This window comes from Chlorocebus sabaeus, chromosome 27, assembly GCF_047675955.1.
Source record: "Chlorocebus sabaeus isolate Y175 chromosome 27, mChlSab1.0.hap1, whole genome shotgun sequence".
NCBI classification, from domain to species: Eukaryota; Metazoa; Chordata; class Mammalia; order Primates; family Cercopithecidae; genus Chlorocebus; species Chlorocebus sabaeus.
The window spans coordinates 16,709,857-16,727,413 of NC_132930.1; the positions used below are offsets into that span (position 1 = coordinate 16,709,857).

The 17,557-nt window shown below is 36.4% G+C and overlaps 1 long non-coding RNA gene across 2 annotated transcripts in view; it reads left to right on the top strand.

Annotated features, from left to right (window-relative positions):
• LOC119627715 (uncharacterized) overlaps positions 1-15,091 on the top strand; it is a 141,671-nt gene extending 126,580 nt beyond the window's left edge. The window contains exons 3-4 of one of the 2 annotated variants that reach the window (XR_005243946.1): positions 10,986-11,047; positions 15,047-15,091. This is a non-coding gene — a long non-coding RNA (uncharacterized lncRNA). Of the gene's footprint in view, positions 1-10,985; positions 11,048-13,117; positions 13,337-15,046 lie in introns of those variants that run through there. The other variant, XR_005243945.2, reaches the window with a different exon arrangement.
• Positions 15,092-17,557: the final 2,466 nt, after the last annotated feature.

Sequence of the window (17,557 nt, forward strand, 5' to 3'; positions counted from 1 at the left end):
TTGTTTGTTTTAATTTTTTTATACTTTAAGTTCTAGGGTACATGTGCACAATGTGCAGGTTTGTTACATATGTATATATGTGACACATTGGTGTGCTGTACCCAATAACATGTCATTTACATTAGGTATATCTTATAATGTTATCCCTTGCCCCTCCACCACACCATGACAGGCCCCGGTGTGTGATGTTCCCCTTTCTGTGTTCAAGTGTTCTCATTGTTCAATTCCCACCTATGAGTGAGAATATATGGTGTTTGGTTTTCTGTTCTTGCCATAGTTTACTGAGAATGATGGTTTCCAGCTGCGTCCATGTCCCTACAAAGGACATTAACTCATCCTTTTTTATGGCTGCAAAGTATACCATGGTGTATATGTGCCACATTTTATTTTTTCTTTGTGTTATTTCTAATAAATTTTATTTTTTAGTGAGATATTATAAAATTCAATGTTATTAATTGTGTATGATGGGAACCTGATTGTTTTATATTTATTTCTCATTATGTAGTACGTTTACTTTTTTATTTTATTTTATTTGTTCACTTTGTCTATTTCTTATTTGTATTTGTATTTATCTATTTTATTTATTTTTTGTGATAATTTTTTTTTACTTTAAGTTCTAGGGTACATGTGCACAACGTGCAGGTTTGTTACATATGTATACACGTGCCATGTTGGTGTGCTGCACCAATTAACTCATCATTTAAATTAGGTATATCTACTAATGCTATCCCTCCCTCCTCCGCCCTCCCCACAATAGGACCTGGTGTGTGATGCTCCCCTTCCTGTGTCCAAGTGATCTCATTATTCAATTCCCACCTATGAGTGAGAACATGCGGTATTTGGTTTTCTGTTCTTGCGATAGTTTGCTGAGAATGATGGTTTCCAGCGGCATCCATGTCCCTACAAAGGACACAAACTCATCCTTTTTTATGGCTGCATAGTATTCCATGGTGTATATGTGCCACATTCTCTTAATCCCGTCTGTCACTGATGGACATTTGGGTTGATTCCAAGTCTTTGCTATTGTGAATAGTGCCACAATAAACATATGTGTGTATGTGTCTTTATAGCAGCATGACTTATAATCCTTTGGGTATATCCCCAGTAATGGAATGGCTGGGTCAAATGGTATTTCTAGTTCTAGATCCTTGAGGAATCGCCACACTGTCTTCCACAACGGTTAAACTAGTTTACAGTCCCACCAACAGTGTAAAAGTGTTCCTATTTCTCCACATACTCTCCAGCACCTGTTGTTTCCAGATTTTTTAATGATTGCCATTCTAACTGGTGTGAGATGATATCTCATTGTGGTTTTGATTTGCATTTCTCTGATGGCGAGTGATGATGAGCATTTTTCATGTGTCTATTGGCTGCATAAATGTCTTCTTTTGAGAAGTGTCTGTTCATATCCTTTGCCCACTTTTTGATGGGGTTGTTTGTTTTTTTCTTGTAAATTTGATTGTGTTCTTTATAGGTTCTTGATATTAGCCCTTTGTCAGATGAGTAGATTGCAAATTTTTTCTCCCATTCTGTAGGTTGCCTGTTCACTCTGATGGTAGTTTATTTTGCTGTGCAGAAGCTCTTTAGTTTAATTAGATTCCATTTGTCAATTTTGGCTTTTGTTGCCATTGCTATTGGTGTTTCGGACATGAAGTCCTTGCCCATGCCTATGTCCTGAATGGTATTACCTAAGTTTTTTTTCTGGAGTTTTTATGGTTTTAGGTCTAACATTTAAGTATCTAATCCATCTTGAATTAATTTTCATATAAAGAGTGAGGAAAGGTTCCAGTTTCAACTTTCTACTTACGGCTAGCCAAATTTCCCAACACCATTTATTAAATAGGGAATCCTTTCCCCATTTCTTCTTTTTGTCAGGTTTGTCAAAGATAAGATGGCTGTAGATGTGTGGTATTATTTCTGAGGGCTCTGTTCTGTTCCATTGGTCTATATCTCCATTTCGGTACCAGTACCATGCTGTTTTGGTTACTGTAGCCTTGTAGTATAGTTTGAAGTCAGGTAGCGTGATGCCTCCAGCTTTGTTCTTTTGGCTTAGGATTGTCTTGGCAATGCGGGGTCTTTTTTGTTTGCATATAAACTTTAAAGCAGTTTTTTCCAATTCTGTGAAGAAAGTCATTGGTAGCTTAATGGGGATGGCATTGAAACTATAAATTACCTTGGGCAGTATGGCCATTTTCACAATATTGATTCTTCCTATCCATGAGCTTGGTATGTTCTTCCATTTGTTTGTGTCCTCTTTTATTTCACTGAGCAGTGGTTTGTAGTTCTCTTTGAAGAGGTCCTTTACATCTGTTGTAAGTTGGATTCATAGGTATTTTATTCTCTCTGAAGCTATTGTGAATGGGAGTTCATTCATGATTTGGCTCTCTGTCTGTTGCTGGTGTATAAGAATGCTTTTGATTTTTGCACATTGATTTTGTATCCTGAGACTTTGCTGAAGTTGCGTATCAGCTTAAGGAGATTTTGGGCTGAGGCAATGGGGTTTTCTAAATATACCATCATGTCATCTGCAAACAGGGACAATTTGACTTCTTCTTTTCCTAATCGAATACCCTTTATTTCTTTCTCATGCCTCTTTGCCCTAGCCAGAACTTCCAACACTATGTTGAATAGGAGTGGTGAGAGAGCGCATCCCTGTCCTGTGCCAGTTTTCAAAGGGAATGTTTCCAGTTTTTGCCCATTCAGTATGATATTGGCTGTGGGTTTGTCATAAATAGCTCTTATGATTTTGAGATATGTTCCATCAATACCAAATTTATTGAGAGTTTTTAGCATGATGGGCTGTTGAATTTTGTCGAAGGCCTTTTCTGCATCTATTGAGATAATCATGTGGTTTTTGTCTTTCGTTCTGTTTATATGGGGGATTACGTTTATTGATTCACATATGTTGAACCAGCCTTGCATCCCAGGGATGAAGCCCACTTGATCATGGTGGATAAGCTTTTTGATGTGCTGCTGGATTCAGTTTGCCAGTATTTTATTGAGGAGTTTTGCATCAATGTTCATCAGGGATATTGGTCTAAAATTCTCTTTTTTTTGTTGTGTCTTTGCCAGGCTTTGGTATCAGGATGATGTTGGCCTCATAAAATGAGTTAGGGAAGATTCCCTCTTTTTCTATTGATTGGAATAGCTTCAGAAGGAGTGGTACCAGCTCCTCTGTTTACCTCTCGTAGAATTCAGCTGTGAATCTGTCTAGTCCTGGACTTTTTTTGATCAGTAAGCTATTAACTATTATCTCAATTTCAGAGCCTGTTATTGGTCTATGCAGAGATTCAACTTCTTCCTGGTTTAGTCTTAGGAGGTTATATGTGTCCAGGAATTTATCCATTTCTTCTAGGTTTTCTAGTTTATTTGCATAGAAGTGTTTATAGTATTCTCTGATGGTAGTTTTTATTTCATGGGGTCAGTGGTGATATCTCCTTTATCATTTTTTATTGCATCTATTTGATTCTTCTCTCTTTTCTTCTGTATTAGTCTTGCTAGCGGTCTATCAATTTTATGGGAGCTGGAGGCTGGAGCTGTTCCTATTCAGCCATCTTGGGCGTGCCCCAATATGTGCCACATTTTCTTAACACAGTCTGTCAGTGATGGACATTTGGGTTGGTTCCAAGTCTTTGCTATTGTGGATCTAATTAAACTAAAAAGCTTCTGCTCATCAAAAGAAACTACCATCAGAGTGAACAGGCAACCTACAGAATGGGAGAAATTTTTTGTGATCTATTCATCTGACAAAGGGCTACTATCCAGAACCTACAAAGAACTCAAACAAATTTACAAGAAAAAAACAAGCAACTCCATCAAAAAGTGGGTAAAGGATATGAACAGACACTTCTCAAAAGAAGACATTTATGCAGCCAATAGACACATGAAAAAATGCTCATCATCACTCACCATCAGAGAAATACAAATCAAAATCACAATGAGATACCATCTCACACCAGTTAGAAAGGCAATCATTAAAATGTCGGGAAACAACAGGTGCCAGAGAGTATGTGGAGAAATAGGAACACTTTTACACTGTTGGTGGGACTGTAAACTAGTTCAAGCATTGTGGAAGACAGTGTGGTGATTCCTCAAGGATTTAGAACTAGAAATATCATTTGACCAAGCCATCCCATTACTAGGTATACACACAAAGGATTATAAATCATGCTGCTATAAAGACACATACACATGTATGTTTATTGCGACACTCATTGCTACAAAATTCTTCTTAGGACTACTTTCACTGTATACCATAGGTTGTTGTTTATTGCATCTTCATTTTCACTTGTTTCATAATTTTTAAAATTTTCTTCTTAATTTATTGATTGACTGAATGGTCAATCAAGAACATATTTATTACTTTTCAATTTTCCTGGATTGGTATAGTTTCAAAAATTTCTCTTCTTATTGATCTTCAGTTTAATTAAATTGTGGTCAGAGAAGACACTTGATATGCTTTCAAATTTTTTAAAATTTTCAATACTTATTTTGTGGACTAACTTATGTTCTATCATTGAGAATAATCCATGTGCTGAAGAGGATGTGTATTCTACAGTCATTGAAGGAAATGTTCTGTAATGATCTACTATGCCCATTTTGTCTATAGTACAAATTAAGTCCAATATTTCTTTGTTGATTTTCTTTCTGAATAATTTGTCCATTGCTGAAAGCAAGATTTTGAAGTCTCCAGTGATTATTTTCTTGAAGTGTATCCTTCTCTTTAGCTCTAATAATGTTTGTTTTATATATCTGAGTGCTCCAGTGTTGGATGCACATATATTTACAATTGTTGTATCCTGTTGCTTACTTGATTACCTTATTATTATATATGGCTTTCTTTGTCTTTTTTTAAATCTTTTGTCTTAAAATCTATTTTAAATAGGTATAGCCACTCCTGCTCTGTTTTTATTTCTGATTTCAGAAAAATATCTTTTTCTATCCCTTTATTGCCAGTCTATGTGTGTCTTTACATAAGTGTGCTTCTTGTAGGCAGCAGGTTATTAGATCTTTATTTTTCTCTCTTTCTCCCATTCAACAACTCTACGTCTTTTGATTGGAGAATTTAGTACATTTACATTCAATGTTATTATTAATGAGTAAGGACTGGGAGACTTTCATAGATTACCAGGCAATGTCTCTTGTTCTCTTCCCTTACTTTCCCTCAAACAAACAGAGCCTCTCTCCATGCTGAACTGCCTGAAGTTGAGGGAAAAGTGATGCATGCACTCCCATGACCACCACCACTGGGCAATGCTAGGTCACACTTGAAGTCAGCACAGTATTGGGTCTCACCCAAGTCGTCTGTTGGCTATTTCCTGTCTACAATTGATGTTTATTGAAGGTCCAACTGAAGGATCAGAAGGTTATAAAACCTGTCAAGACTGGGTTTTTCTCTTCAGTTCAGCAGGTTCCCTGTTGGCACTGGGTGGATCGAGAAATGTTCTCCAGCAGCTGAGAAAAGGGATTAAGGATTTTAGTTGTCTACTTGGTGCTTTATTTTACTGTGACTCAGCTGGTACCTAGGTTTCAAGACAAAGTCCTCTTTCATTTGCTTCTCTTTTCCTTAAGCACAAGTCCAAGGCCCATACACACTACTTCCTGGCTGCTGCCGATGTTCATTCAAGGACCAAGGGCTCTGTAATCAGCCAGTGGTAAATTCTGCCAGGGCTCTGTCCTTACTTTCAGGGCAGTTGGTTCCCTTTTGGCCAGGGTGAGTATAGAAATATTGCTTGGGAGCTATGTCCTATAATGGGAAATTTAAGACTCTGTTTGGTTCTTTACTTTCTGTGTCTGAGCTGGTAGTCAGGTTGAAAGACAAAGCCCTTTTTATTCTTCCTTCTGCTACCAGAGGGCAATTAGCACGTTTTCATGGTGCTGATAAAGACTTACCTGAGACTGGGAATAAAAAGATATTTAATTGGACTTACAGTTCCACAGCCCTCCCACAACACGTGGGAATTCTGGGAGATACAATTCAAGATTGCATTGAGATTTGGTGGGAACAAAGCCAAAACATATCATTCCACCTCTTGCCCCTCCAAATCTCATGTCTTCACATTTCAACACCAATCATGCCTTCCCAGAAGTCCACCAAAGTTTTAACTCATTTCAGCATTAACCCAAAAGTCCACAGTCCAAAATCTCATCTGAGACAAGGCAAGTGTCTTCCACCTGTGAGTCTGTAAAATCAAAAGCAAGCTAGTTACTTCCTAGATACAATGGAGGTGCAAGTAATGGGTAAACACACCCATTCCAAATGGGAGAAATTGGCCAAAACAAAGGTGTTGCAGAGCCCATGCAAGTCCAAGACCCAGCTGGGCAGTCAAACTTTAAAGCTCCAATATTATCTCCGTTGACTGCAGGTCTCACATCCAAGTCACACTGATGTAAGAGGTGGGTTCCCATGGTCTTGGACAGCTCTGCCCCTGTGACTTTGCATGATATAGCCTTCTTCCCAGCTGGTTTCACAGGCTGGCATTCAATATCTGCAGCTTTTCTAGGTACACGATTGAGGCTGTTGGTGGATCTACCATTCTGAGGTCTGGAGGATGGTGACCCTCTTCCCACAGCTCCACTAGGCAGCACCCCACTAGGGACTCTGTGTGGGGACGCTGACCCTATGTTGCCCTTCCGCACTGCCCTAGAAGAGGTTCTCCATGAGGGCCCTACCCCTGCAGCAAACTTTTGCCTGTGTTTCAAGTTGTTTCCCTAAATATTCTGAAATCTAGGCAGAGGTTCCCAAACCTCAATTCTTGACTTCTGTGCACCTGCAGTCTCAACAGTATGTGGAAGCTGCTAAGACTTGGGGCTTCCACTCTCTGAAACCACTCCCTGAGCTCTACCTTGGCCCCTTTCAACCATGGCTGAAGTGGCTGGGACACAGGGCATGAAGTCCCTAGGATGCGCACAGCACGGGGACCCTAGACTCAGCCCACAAAACCACTTTTTCCTCCTGGACCTCCAGTCCTGTGATCTGAGGGGCTGCTGTGAAGGTCTCTGATACAGCCTGAAGACATTTTCCCCATGGTCTTAGAGATTAACATTAGGCTTCTTACTACTTATGCACATTTCTGCAGTCAGTTTTAATTTCTCACCAGAAAACGGGTTTTTCTTTTCTGTCGCATAGTCAGGCTGCACACTTTCTAAAATTTTATGCTCTGTTTCCCTTTTAAAAAGGAATGTTTTTAACAGTACCCTAGTCATTTCTTGAATGCTTCACTGATTAGAAATTTCTTCCACCAGATACCCTCAATCACCTCTCTCAAGTTCAAAGTTCCACAAATCTCTAGGACAGGGGCAAAATACTGCCAGTCTCTTTGCTATGACATAACAAGAGTCACCTTTACTCCAGTTCTTAACAAGTTCATCATGTCCATCTGGGACCACCTCAGTCTGGATTTTATTATCCATATCTCTATCAGCCTTTTGAACAAAGCCATTCAACGAGTCTCTAGGAAGTTTCAAACTTTCCTACATTTTCCTGTCTCCTTCTGAGTCCTTCAATCTGTTCTGATCTCTGCCTGTTACCCAGTTCCAAAGTTGTGTCCCCATTTTCGGGTATCTTCAGCAATGCCCCACTCTACCAGTACCAGTTTATTGTATTAGTCTGTTTTCATGCTGCTGGTAAAGATATACTCAAGACTGAGCAGTAAAATAGGTTTAATTTGACTTACAGTTCCACATGTCTGGGGAGGCCTCAGAATCATGGTGGGAGGTGAAAGGCACTTTCTATATGATGGAGGCAAGACAAAATGGGGAAGAAGCAAATCAGAAACCCCTGATAAACCCATTATATTTCATGAGACTTACTCACTATCACTAGAATAACATTGGAAAGACTGGACCCATTGACTCTCCCACTGGGTCTCTCCCAGCATATGTGGGAATTCTGGAAGATACAATTCAAGTTGAGATTTGGGTGGGAACACAGCCAAATCATAGCACAGAGCTGCAAACTCTCCTGCCTGGAGTTGGGGCAAGAGTGACATGCACTCTCTTAGCCACTACAGTTGGTTTCTTACTAGGTTGTATGCACTTCAAGTCCACTGGCTCTGAGATCAGCACAGTACCAGGATTTGCACAGAAATTGCAGTCTTTATGGCCTAGATTTCCTTTCAAATTTATTTAGGATCTCAGAGTGCTTTAGCCCACAGTGTTGGGCCTAGCCAGAACTCAGGTTTGGGTCAGGTCAGATTCTGATCACTGACCTAGGTGATGATTCTCTGGCTAAGGTGCTGGATAAAGTCTGCCCTGTGTTGCTTTCCACTGTGACAAGGCAGCACTGAGTTCCAATACAATATCCCACAATGACTGTGCTCGCTCTCTCCCAAGCACACATATTCCTTCTTTGCACCATGCAGCACTGCTGGGGCTAGGGGACAGGTGGTATAGACAATTTGAAACTGTCTTACTCTGTTCAGTGCCTCTCCTGGTATGATGTTAAAATCAGTTAATGTGATCACTCAACTCCATTTTGGCTCTTATGAAAGGACTTTATTGTATGGATAGTCATTCAATTTGGTGTTCCTGCATTTGGAACAATTGCTGGAGGGTTTTGTCCCAACTCTCCTTTAATAACTATTAAATTACATATTTTTTTCAGCAAGATGTAGTTGAATATTACTTTCAGTACTTCTATTTCAAAAACAATTATTTTGGACAACCATTTTCAAAGTATACATGTTTCTAGAGACAAATGTATTCGCTATGTTAGAACCAAGATTTTAACCTCCTTAGATCCTCTTATTCCCACCAGCTTCTCAGGCCTCTTTTTGGCTTCTCAGAATGGCTCGAGTTACCTTCCTAATAGCCCATAACCTCACAGTAACTTTTCCTACTTTATAGAATCCAGACCACCTTCTCTGCAGATCTAAAAAGCTCCACACTTAACAAAAACTGGCAAAAAAGACTGCTAAAGTTGCACAATGGCAACATTGGACTTGCTAGAACTATGGCTTTCCCAGTGATGCCCAGAGAGTCTCTTAGGACATCTAGAAATGTAAAAGAGTTACTGCCGTTTTGAGTCATCTTTGATAAGGTACAGCAGTCAAGAAGGAGACATGGTATCAATATTTTTGCCCTTCATGCCTGAAAACTGTCCTAAAAGGGATTTGTGTCCTTTGGGTCTCTAGGGACATCCCTCTAGGACACAGCCCCCAGGTGTATTTGTTGCAAACCTGTGACCTGTTCTTTAATTCTCTTATATTTGGTCTATCTCATGCCTCACTTTTCTTTTGCTTTGGTTGTCCTCAGAATTGCACTTCTAATAAAGTATTAGCTCATAAGATTTTGTCCCAGTCTCTGCTTCCTACGAATTCTATGTAAGACATCCCTCTGTTGGAAAAGGCTGTTATTCTTTCATCTCCCAACTGAGAAGCACAGCTTTATGGAGTTATATTCTACCCATTGATTTCAGTAAAAGTAATAATTTGATAATATAATTATGTGACCTTAACAATGAGAATATTCCTCTTACAACTTCAAAATAATCAGGAAACAAGAGCCAAAAGTTATAATAATTAATATATTTTTTACTCAGGTCAAATATACAATATTGATTATATAAAATAGTGGTGTACTAGACATTTTTGTAGGACTATATGACTTTGTGTGAACTGAAAAAAATGTACAAATATGTGAGTACAGATAACTATCTTACATTAAGTGATCATTGAACAATTAAACATTAAACTTTGAGATATTAGCTATAATTGTTGTGAGGATTAATATAAAATAGAGATTATTTAGCTCATTAGAAGTGACTTAAAAGATGATGACATAGTGCAAATTTTTGTAAATTAAGAGTTGAAAAGCAACCAGAATTAGAATATTTGAATCCTATTGCCTCTAATGATAACAAGCATGGCCAAGGAAGAATGGGTGAAAGTTAATAGAGAACAACTTAAAGTATAATAATAAAAAAAAATAAAAAAAAAAGAAAGTTAATAGAGAACAATTGCTTACTTGCCCAAATAATTTACATATGTAAAGTTACTGTGATTATTTAATAAAAGTATTGAAATTTTAAATTATAATTCAGTATTTCAGATAAGCTACAGTGTTCAGACCATTTTTTAATGTGATGTACAATTCCTTAACGATTCTGAAACATCTCAAGTTGATTTATACTTAGCTCTGACATCAATTGCAATAATACCCTTAGATTTTTGCTTTTTATTCACACATCCAATTAATTTTAAGAAATAAAAATATCTGACTACATTTTTTCTTTAATAACAATTATGCTACCAGTATGTGAGTCCCTCTTATATATTTTCATTCAAACTAGTAATACTAAATATTAACTTCTTACTTTCATAATACCCACACAAGATACTACTATTATTAAATGAAAAAAACCATGGATTAAAAAATTTAACTACTATCCATATAAAAGACCAACATTAGCTTTTATTTTTAGATTTATTTAATTGCAAAGCCCAAGAATTTTATCAACATTCTATGCAAACCAGAGGTTCAAATTATTTCAAACTATAAAATTCATAAACATGATAGAGATGAATGTTCTTAAAATATATAAGTATTTAAATTATAGTAACAGTACAAACAAGTTGCAGATAATCAAATGACAAAAAGTATGAAATGTTGCTCCAATTCACTAATAGATGCCATTTTTAAGAAACAACGTACACACACTATTCACACATAAACAGGTGTGTTTGTATGGATAGGTGAAAATATATATTCATATTTATACATGATTATAAGAGCATGAAGAGATTTGAACAGATGCTCACTAAGTTATTAATACGGTTTTTAACACCACACTTTCCAGCTCTATTAGTTAGCCAACTGAGCTTCTTTAGTTTTCTTCCTACTAACTGAATTCTTTGGTCCTTGTCTTTAATTTGTTCTCTATCTTCACTCACTCTTTAAGTGACCTAACTAATTACTACAACTTTAAATACTACCTATAATACAATGATGACCAAATACATTTCCTTTCATTATTTTTCTTTTAGAGTACCCAAAAGCTGATTTATTGAGATCCTGATGAATTTGAAGTAACTAGAACTCTGATCTAGTAAGTGTAACAATAATAGTAATACTAATCAAAATAAAACAACAATCATAGTTACTTTTATATTAACAGTATTATGTAGATCATATAGGGACTATTCAAGATAAATCTTTGTGATAACAAATATACAGAGAGATCTAGATAGCTTAATATTGTGAAACTTGAAGATTTCTCAATGGCATAAAAACCTATAGTTTTTGCAAGAAACACCATTTCCCAGACATTTAGTTTGTAAAATTTGAGTCCTATCTTTCTGCTAATTTAGCATATCTTTGAAAAATTTCCTTTTTTATATTTTTTATTTTTTTTGGTTTCTCTGATTTATTAACTTTACTGCAATTATAAGGAACCCTGGAATTTTGCTTTAAACAAATGTCATTTATTTATCTATGAGAAATTAGTGAAATGAATGAAAAACTATGTTAAAGAAAAGGGAAAACCAAGTATTTTGTTTTAAAAGCCAAATGTGGAATGACTAAAGTATACTAGTTTTAATATAAATAGAACATTTAATATATGCTGCTTCAACGTGATCTCTATGTTTTTTCCATAAAATCCTGCCTACCTAGAGAAAAAAATAAATATTTATTCTGAAATAGAATATGCAAATACTCCTTGCAAAATTGAAGTGAAAATTATTAGGGTATTTTAATTTTTAATATTGTTTTTTGAGACACAGTCTTGCTCTGAGGCACAGGCTGGAGTACAGTGATACAATCATAGTCCACTGCATCTCATCCTCCTGGGTGCAAGTAATTCTCCCCAACACTCAGCTAATTTTTATTTTTACTTTTATTTTTTTCTGGGGACAGGGTCTCACTATGTTGCCCAAGCTGATTTTGAACTCTTAGGCTTAAACAATTCTCCCATCTCGGCCTCCTAAAGTGCCGGGCTTTATAGGCATGAGCCACTGAGTCAAACCTATTAGAATATTTTAAAATGTAAAAAAGAATTTCTTTTTCTTTTTCTTGTAATTGATATTTATCAAACTACTAAATGTTATTTTTCACAGAGAAAAGTTATGACCATATACTACCAGATTTCTAAAACCACTTTTAATAAACACCTCCATTTAGATTTTCTTAGAAATTTTTTTCTTAAATGACAATTGAATAGAATAATTCCTTTCTGTAATATCTCCAACATTACTTTGCACCCTAGGAGCAAATCATGAATGCTAATAGATGACTATTGAAAAATACTAGTAGTATTGGTGGAGTTCCTTAATTTTTCTGTGCCAGTTGGATTCCCCCCCACAAAACAGTTTCCCTCCAATATAGCAAGACCTCATCTTTATTTCATATTGTTATAGTGAAGATTAAATTAATTAATACTTGTAAATCATTTAGGACAGCATCTGAAAAAATACTTCTTTGGGTCACTTATTACCTCAAAGATGACTTGTCTTACAGTTCTCCGCCCCTTTGTGACTGCCCTTCTTTCTAACAGCACTTTCTAAGACAGTCTTACCTCCAAGTCACTATCTATTATTTTCTTGTAACTTCTAGTAACATTTACTAATACTCTAAACTATCAACTTGCCTGGACTCTTGAGATGCATTTCTACCAGGATCTTCTTCTTGTTCTAGGACAAATGTCGCTGAGAGCTTGAGAATGAGAAGAGAGAACCATTATATTGACAACATAAAAGTGTTTGATATTCTGGCAAAAGTTGTTACAGTGTAATTCACCACACACAAGAAAATTAGGTAGCTTAATAGTGAAAGATGCTTATATTTTATCAAATAAGCAATATGAATTTAAATTGTATTCTGAGAATGAAAGGGAATACGGAAAGAAGGAAAGCTGAAGTATTAATTGTGTCCTATCTTTTAGGTCTGGTGGAGTTTGTTGTCAAAGTCACAAGTCTCTCGTTGCCCTTTCTGTATGCGTACCATTCATATTATGATAAGCATTTCTACTCTACTCTTTGTTCCTTCAGACTCAGGGGTGAGAAGTGCTCCAGCTTGCACTATTCCTGGCACATGGCACTGTCCTTTGTTGGTTTTCTTAAACTCACACTCTCGCAAACTGTCAATTTTGAATGTGCCTTTTTTTTTTTTTTCCTTCCAGGACCCTGACTAATATAAGATGATTTTCAGAAAACGGAATGTCAGTGGATTCATCTCAACATGGTCAGATGAATGATTCGTCCAGGGACAAATGAAGTTGGTAGAATTTCGGATAATATTCAGTTGTCAAGAAAAAAAAAAAAGTATAAAAAGTAATAGGCTGTAACTGAGATGGGAGGGACTTATTCTAGATAAAATAGTCAAGGACTGACATATGGGAAGAAGGCTACCTTCTGAGAAGGCATCAGCCATTTAGGATGCTACTTCTTTAGCATCTGGAGCAAAATATTCCAGACAAAAGGAATAAAAGTGACTCTAAAACAATCAATAATATGGAAATTGTACAGGAGAAGTTGAAAGATTAGAGAGGCAGAAGTTCAGTGAGAAAAAAAAAAAAAAAGAATGGATAAAGTCAAAGGCATAAGTCATAGCATATCTGACAGGCTAATGTTGACCATTAAAGAGAGTTTCAAATTTTAAGAGTAATAGGAGACTATTAGATGTATTTAATTAAGAAAGGATGTGCACTGATGAGCATTTTAAACAGATAGCTTGCTGCTATTTAGAGAACAGATTGCAAGAGGGAAAGACCAGCAGTACAAATATTGGCTAGTCTGCTACTTCTATAGTACAAGTGAGAGATGATGATAAAAAGAGGATATTCGTGGTGGAGTAGGGGTTTTTAAATTTATTTTGATGATGGAGCTACAAGAGTTTCTGATGATAACGTATGTGTGGTTAGAAAATAAAGGCTTAATCAACTGGGCATATGATGATCCCATTTCCAGAAATAGGAAAGATTGGGGGAAAATAGATTTGATGGGAGGAAAAAAAATCAGAAGTTATATTTCAGTTATGTTAATTTTTATGTTAATTTGGTTATGATAAGTTTTACTAAATCAGACAAGAATAGAAGGAATCAATGATGTGTCTTTGCTACATCTGAAAGAACTGATTGGCATAGAAACTAGAAGAGATTCCAGAAGAAATCTATTTAGAGAATTTTAAATGGACTAAAGTTAAGACTAAAAAAAAAAAAATTCTATATTGCAGTTGAGGGAAACTGTGCATCCCTCCAGCAATTCTGGACACCCCATGGAGCATGTTGCCTACTGTACATAATTCTGGTTTAAGGACGCCAGACAGGTGGGAGTGGTATAGAGCAGGTAGAGTAAGAATCACTGTAGCTTCCTATTAATAATAAAAATGTACAAGACAATGAACATGGCTGCTATACCAAAGAAAAGTGAACTTCTACTCAGAAGAAAATTCTCTGAGTGACGGCCTCTATCTCTTGTACCTCTTTCCCGTAACCCTATAGCCTTCCAACTTCCTGAGCTACAATATAAAACTATAGGAAACTATCAGCTTTACTATAAAACTATAGTAAACTTTTGTTCAGCTTTTCCCTGAATTCATAGAAGCTTATTGATTCAAGCCTGTCCCATCATTTTGCCTATTTTCATTTAGAATCCTTTCCCTACTAATTTCAAAAGTGGCCTTAGTGTTTTAATTACTGTTCTTTGCACCTTATGTTTCAAGTATTAAGCACTTTTCTCACCTGCACTTCTCAGCTGAATTCAACAGCTGGATGCCATTCCAGTCCACTTATAACTCAAGCTTAGAATACCCTCATATGCAGGGAAAGGGCAGATATCATATAACCTCTGACTCTCACCTTCGATGATTTTGTGATCTGAGCTACTGCCTGTAGCCTAGTATGCATTATAACTAAGCTGCTAAGGTATATTCTGTTGTTTTTCACTCCTACCAATGGAGTTGACTATATATTTCTAGTAAAGAAAAAGTTCATTTTTAAATCCACACACTAAACATCTTTGTTCTCTGTGGAAAGATACAATTTAGGATCAATTAAAATTTAACTTTTTGTATGTAAGATATTTGATCTTAGTGATGTGTTTCTCTTCAGACAGTGACGAGACCCAAGATTTGTTTTACTCCAAAGTGAGAAATTATCCTCAGTAACAACAACAACAGCAAAAGCATTTCACAGTGAGAATCAGAAGAATATTTGCATTAGGCAACCCTGGGTGCTAGATATTTATTTATTTTTTTCACATGAACTGTAAAAACTTACCACAAAAGATTGATCTCCACAACCGCTTATACTCTAGGTATGTGAACATAAGCACAAACCCAAGGGTCATTAACCACTCACAGTTGGATATTTTATCAACATCATAGCAAATGATGTTGTTTATAAGTACCTGAATCTTATGCTTCCATTTTCCAGGATTATTATATATTGCACTGTTCTTGCTAATACTCCAAAGACTTGTAGAAAATATAAAGGTAAGTTTTCAGGGGGAAAAGAGAACAACGGAATGAAGAAGCAAACAGGGAGATATTTTAACTCCCTGGAATAGTAGAATCAGGAAATCAAAGGTAAAGCATTACAGACTAAGGGCTACATGACTCCTAAGGGGAAAATGCATACATTTCTTTTCTTTTGCACTGAGATTAAATTTGCTGATTTTTTTTTTTCATACTGTGTGTTCTTTCTCTCCCAATCCTCACATAAAGTATTTCAGTGTGACAAATTGCTCTTTTGTGTTACATTTTAAACAGGTAGATGACTTTCATATGTAGGCAAAGTTGATTCTAGGAAATATTGTGAGGTAAGAGAAATGTGTTTGAGAAAAGATGTGTTCTCTTCTTCTTAAATTTTCCTCCCTGCGTGTTTTTATTTCATCCTAACCCAGAGTCCTTAAATTCTCCAGCCTCAATGTTAATGCACAAGTTACTTAATACTTTTGAGTAGAGACACATGGGGAGCCCATAAACTTAAATATAAAATGTGAAATCAGATACAGGATAGCTGTGTAAATGTGTTTCTCGCAACTGCTGTAGGTCTATATTTTACTGGACACTCCAGATGATATATCTTTGGATCCACAACTGTATTCCCACTAAGATCATACTTTCCCCAGATTTCTCCCAGTCAATGACTCAATACAATGTGAATACACAATGGACTCATTACTGGGAGTTACGAGAGTTTTCCAACAGGTGACTGTGGCTCAAGGACTCCTTCTTTTGAATCCAAACTTCTGTTGGAATCATGCTACATCAGAGAATTTTCCTCCTAATCCTTTTTTTCTTCCCTATCTCCTTCTATGTGTATCAGACCAGCATTATGAATATATAGATATATGATATAAAGAATATATAGATGTATGATATAAAGAATCTACTATTCTTTTCTTTCTTCCCCCTACAATAAATGTCTTGAAAGTCTAATTCTCTCTTGCCATCTGCCACTCTGTGGTCCTAAACAAATGCAAATGATATCAAATATTTAAGAGAAAAGATAGCAAAATGAAGAAATAGGTGTTATTCATTGACTGGCAGAAAAAGTAGACATTATATTTAATGGTAGGAGGATCACTAATAGAGCATGACACCAGATGACATCTGAATTGCCAAGGTTTTATCTTGCAGATGCTTGGGGGAATGGTGGAAGCCCTCACCTTTTCAGGTGCAATGATTCAGACATTTTACATATCTGAAGGCTGACAAGTCATAACACGATAGCCATACTGGCTGTTAAGTGCTAATTTGAATGAACTCATTGAAGAAGGTAGGAAGTTATATTGATTAACAAGCAATAAAATGCTGTGACAACCAAAAAATATATTTGCTTAAGAGCAGTAAATACTGACTATACAGCTGACAATCTGATAGTGTTGCAGACCTTCAAATATATTTTTATGCTCAGCCAAACAAGATCTGTTATGCAAAAGTCAGGCCTTAGTTATGAAAACCTGACCATATGTAACTCCTCAGGATACTGGCTTTGCGAATTTGCTTGAACCCTCAGAGCTTGAAGATGTACCCCATCAGTCCCTATTAGGCCCTAACAGTACATTGTACAGAAGAGGCCTTTTTATCACTAGGAGATAATTGCTTTCCTCAGAAGCTGCACCCAGCAAAATTATAATTAATTCCAGTATAACCTGGCTAGGAGCGTACTGAGGCTGATAAAGGAAGAAAGAAATTATAAACAAAAGAAGTTGGAATTAGATATCACGTGCTGGCAAGGGCCAAGAAAGTTATTGTGAGTTTGGATTTTTAGAGTGTTTAATCAGAGAACCAGAATGTCAAACATGACAAGTAAGAAGTAATAAGTAATTGACCAGGGGACAATTTATCAAAGCAGAAACTCCAGAGATTGAGACAAACTTACCACTAGGTGAGGCTTAGAAGCTGAGTGAAGTAGAACTGTCCAAGGTGCTCTGGCACACAAGGAAGAAAAATAGAAACCCAAAGAAGTGGTCATGTAGAAAATGTTTATAATGCAAAGCAAAGAAAACAACAACAACAAATACCAGAAGAATATATTTTTACAGGATAGGCTCCAACGACACACTCTTTACTAGGACTATCGGGAATATACTTATAAGAAGGATATCGATATCAT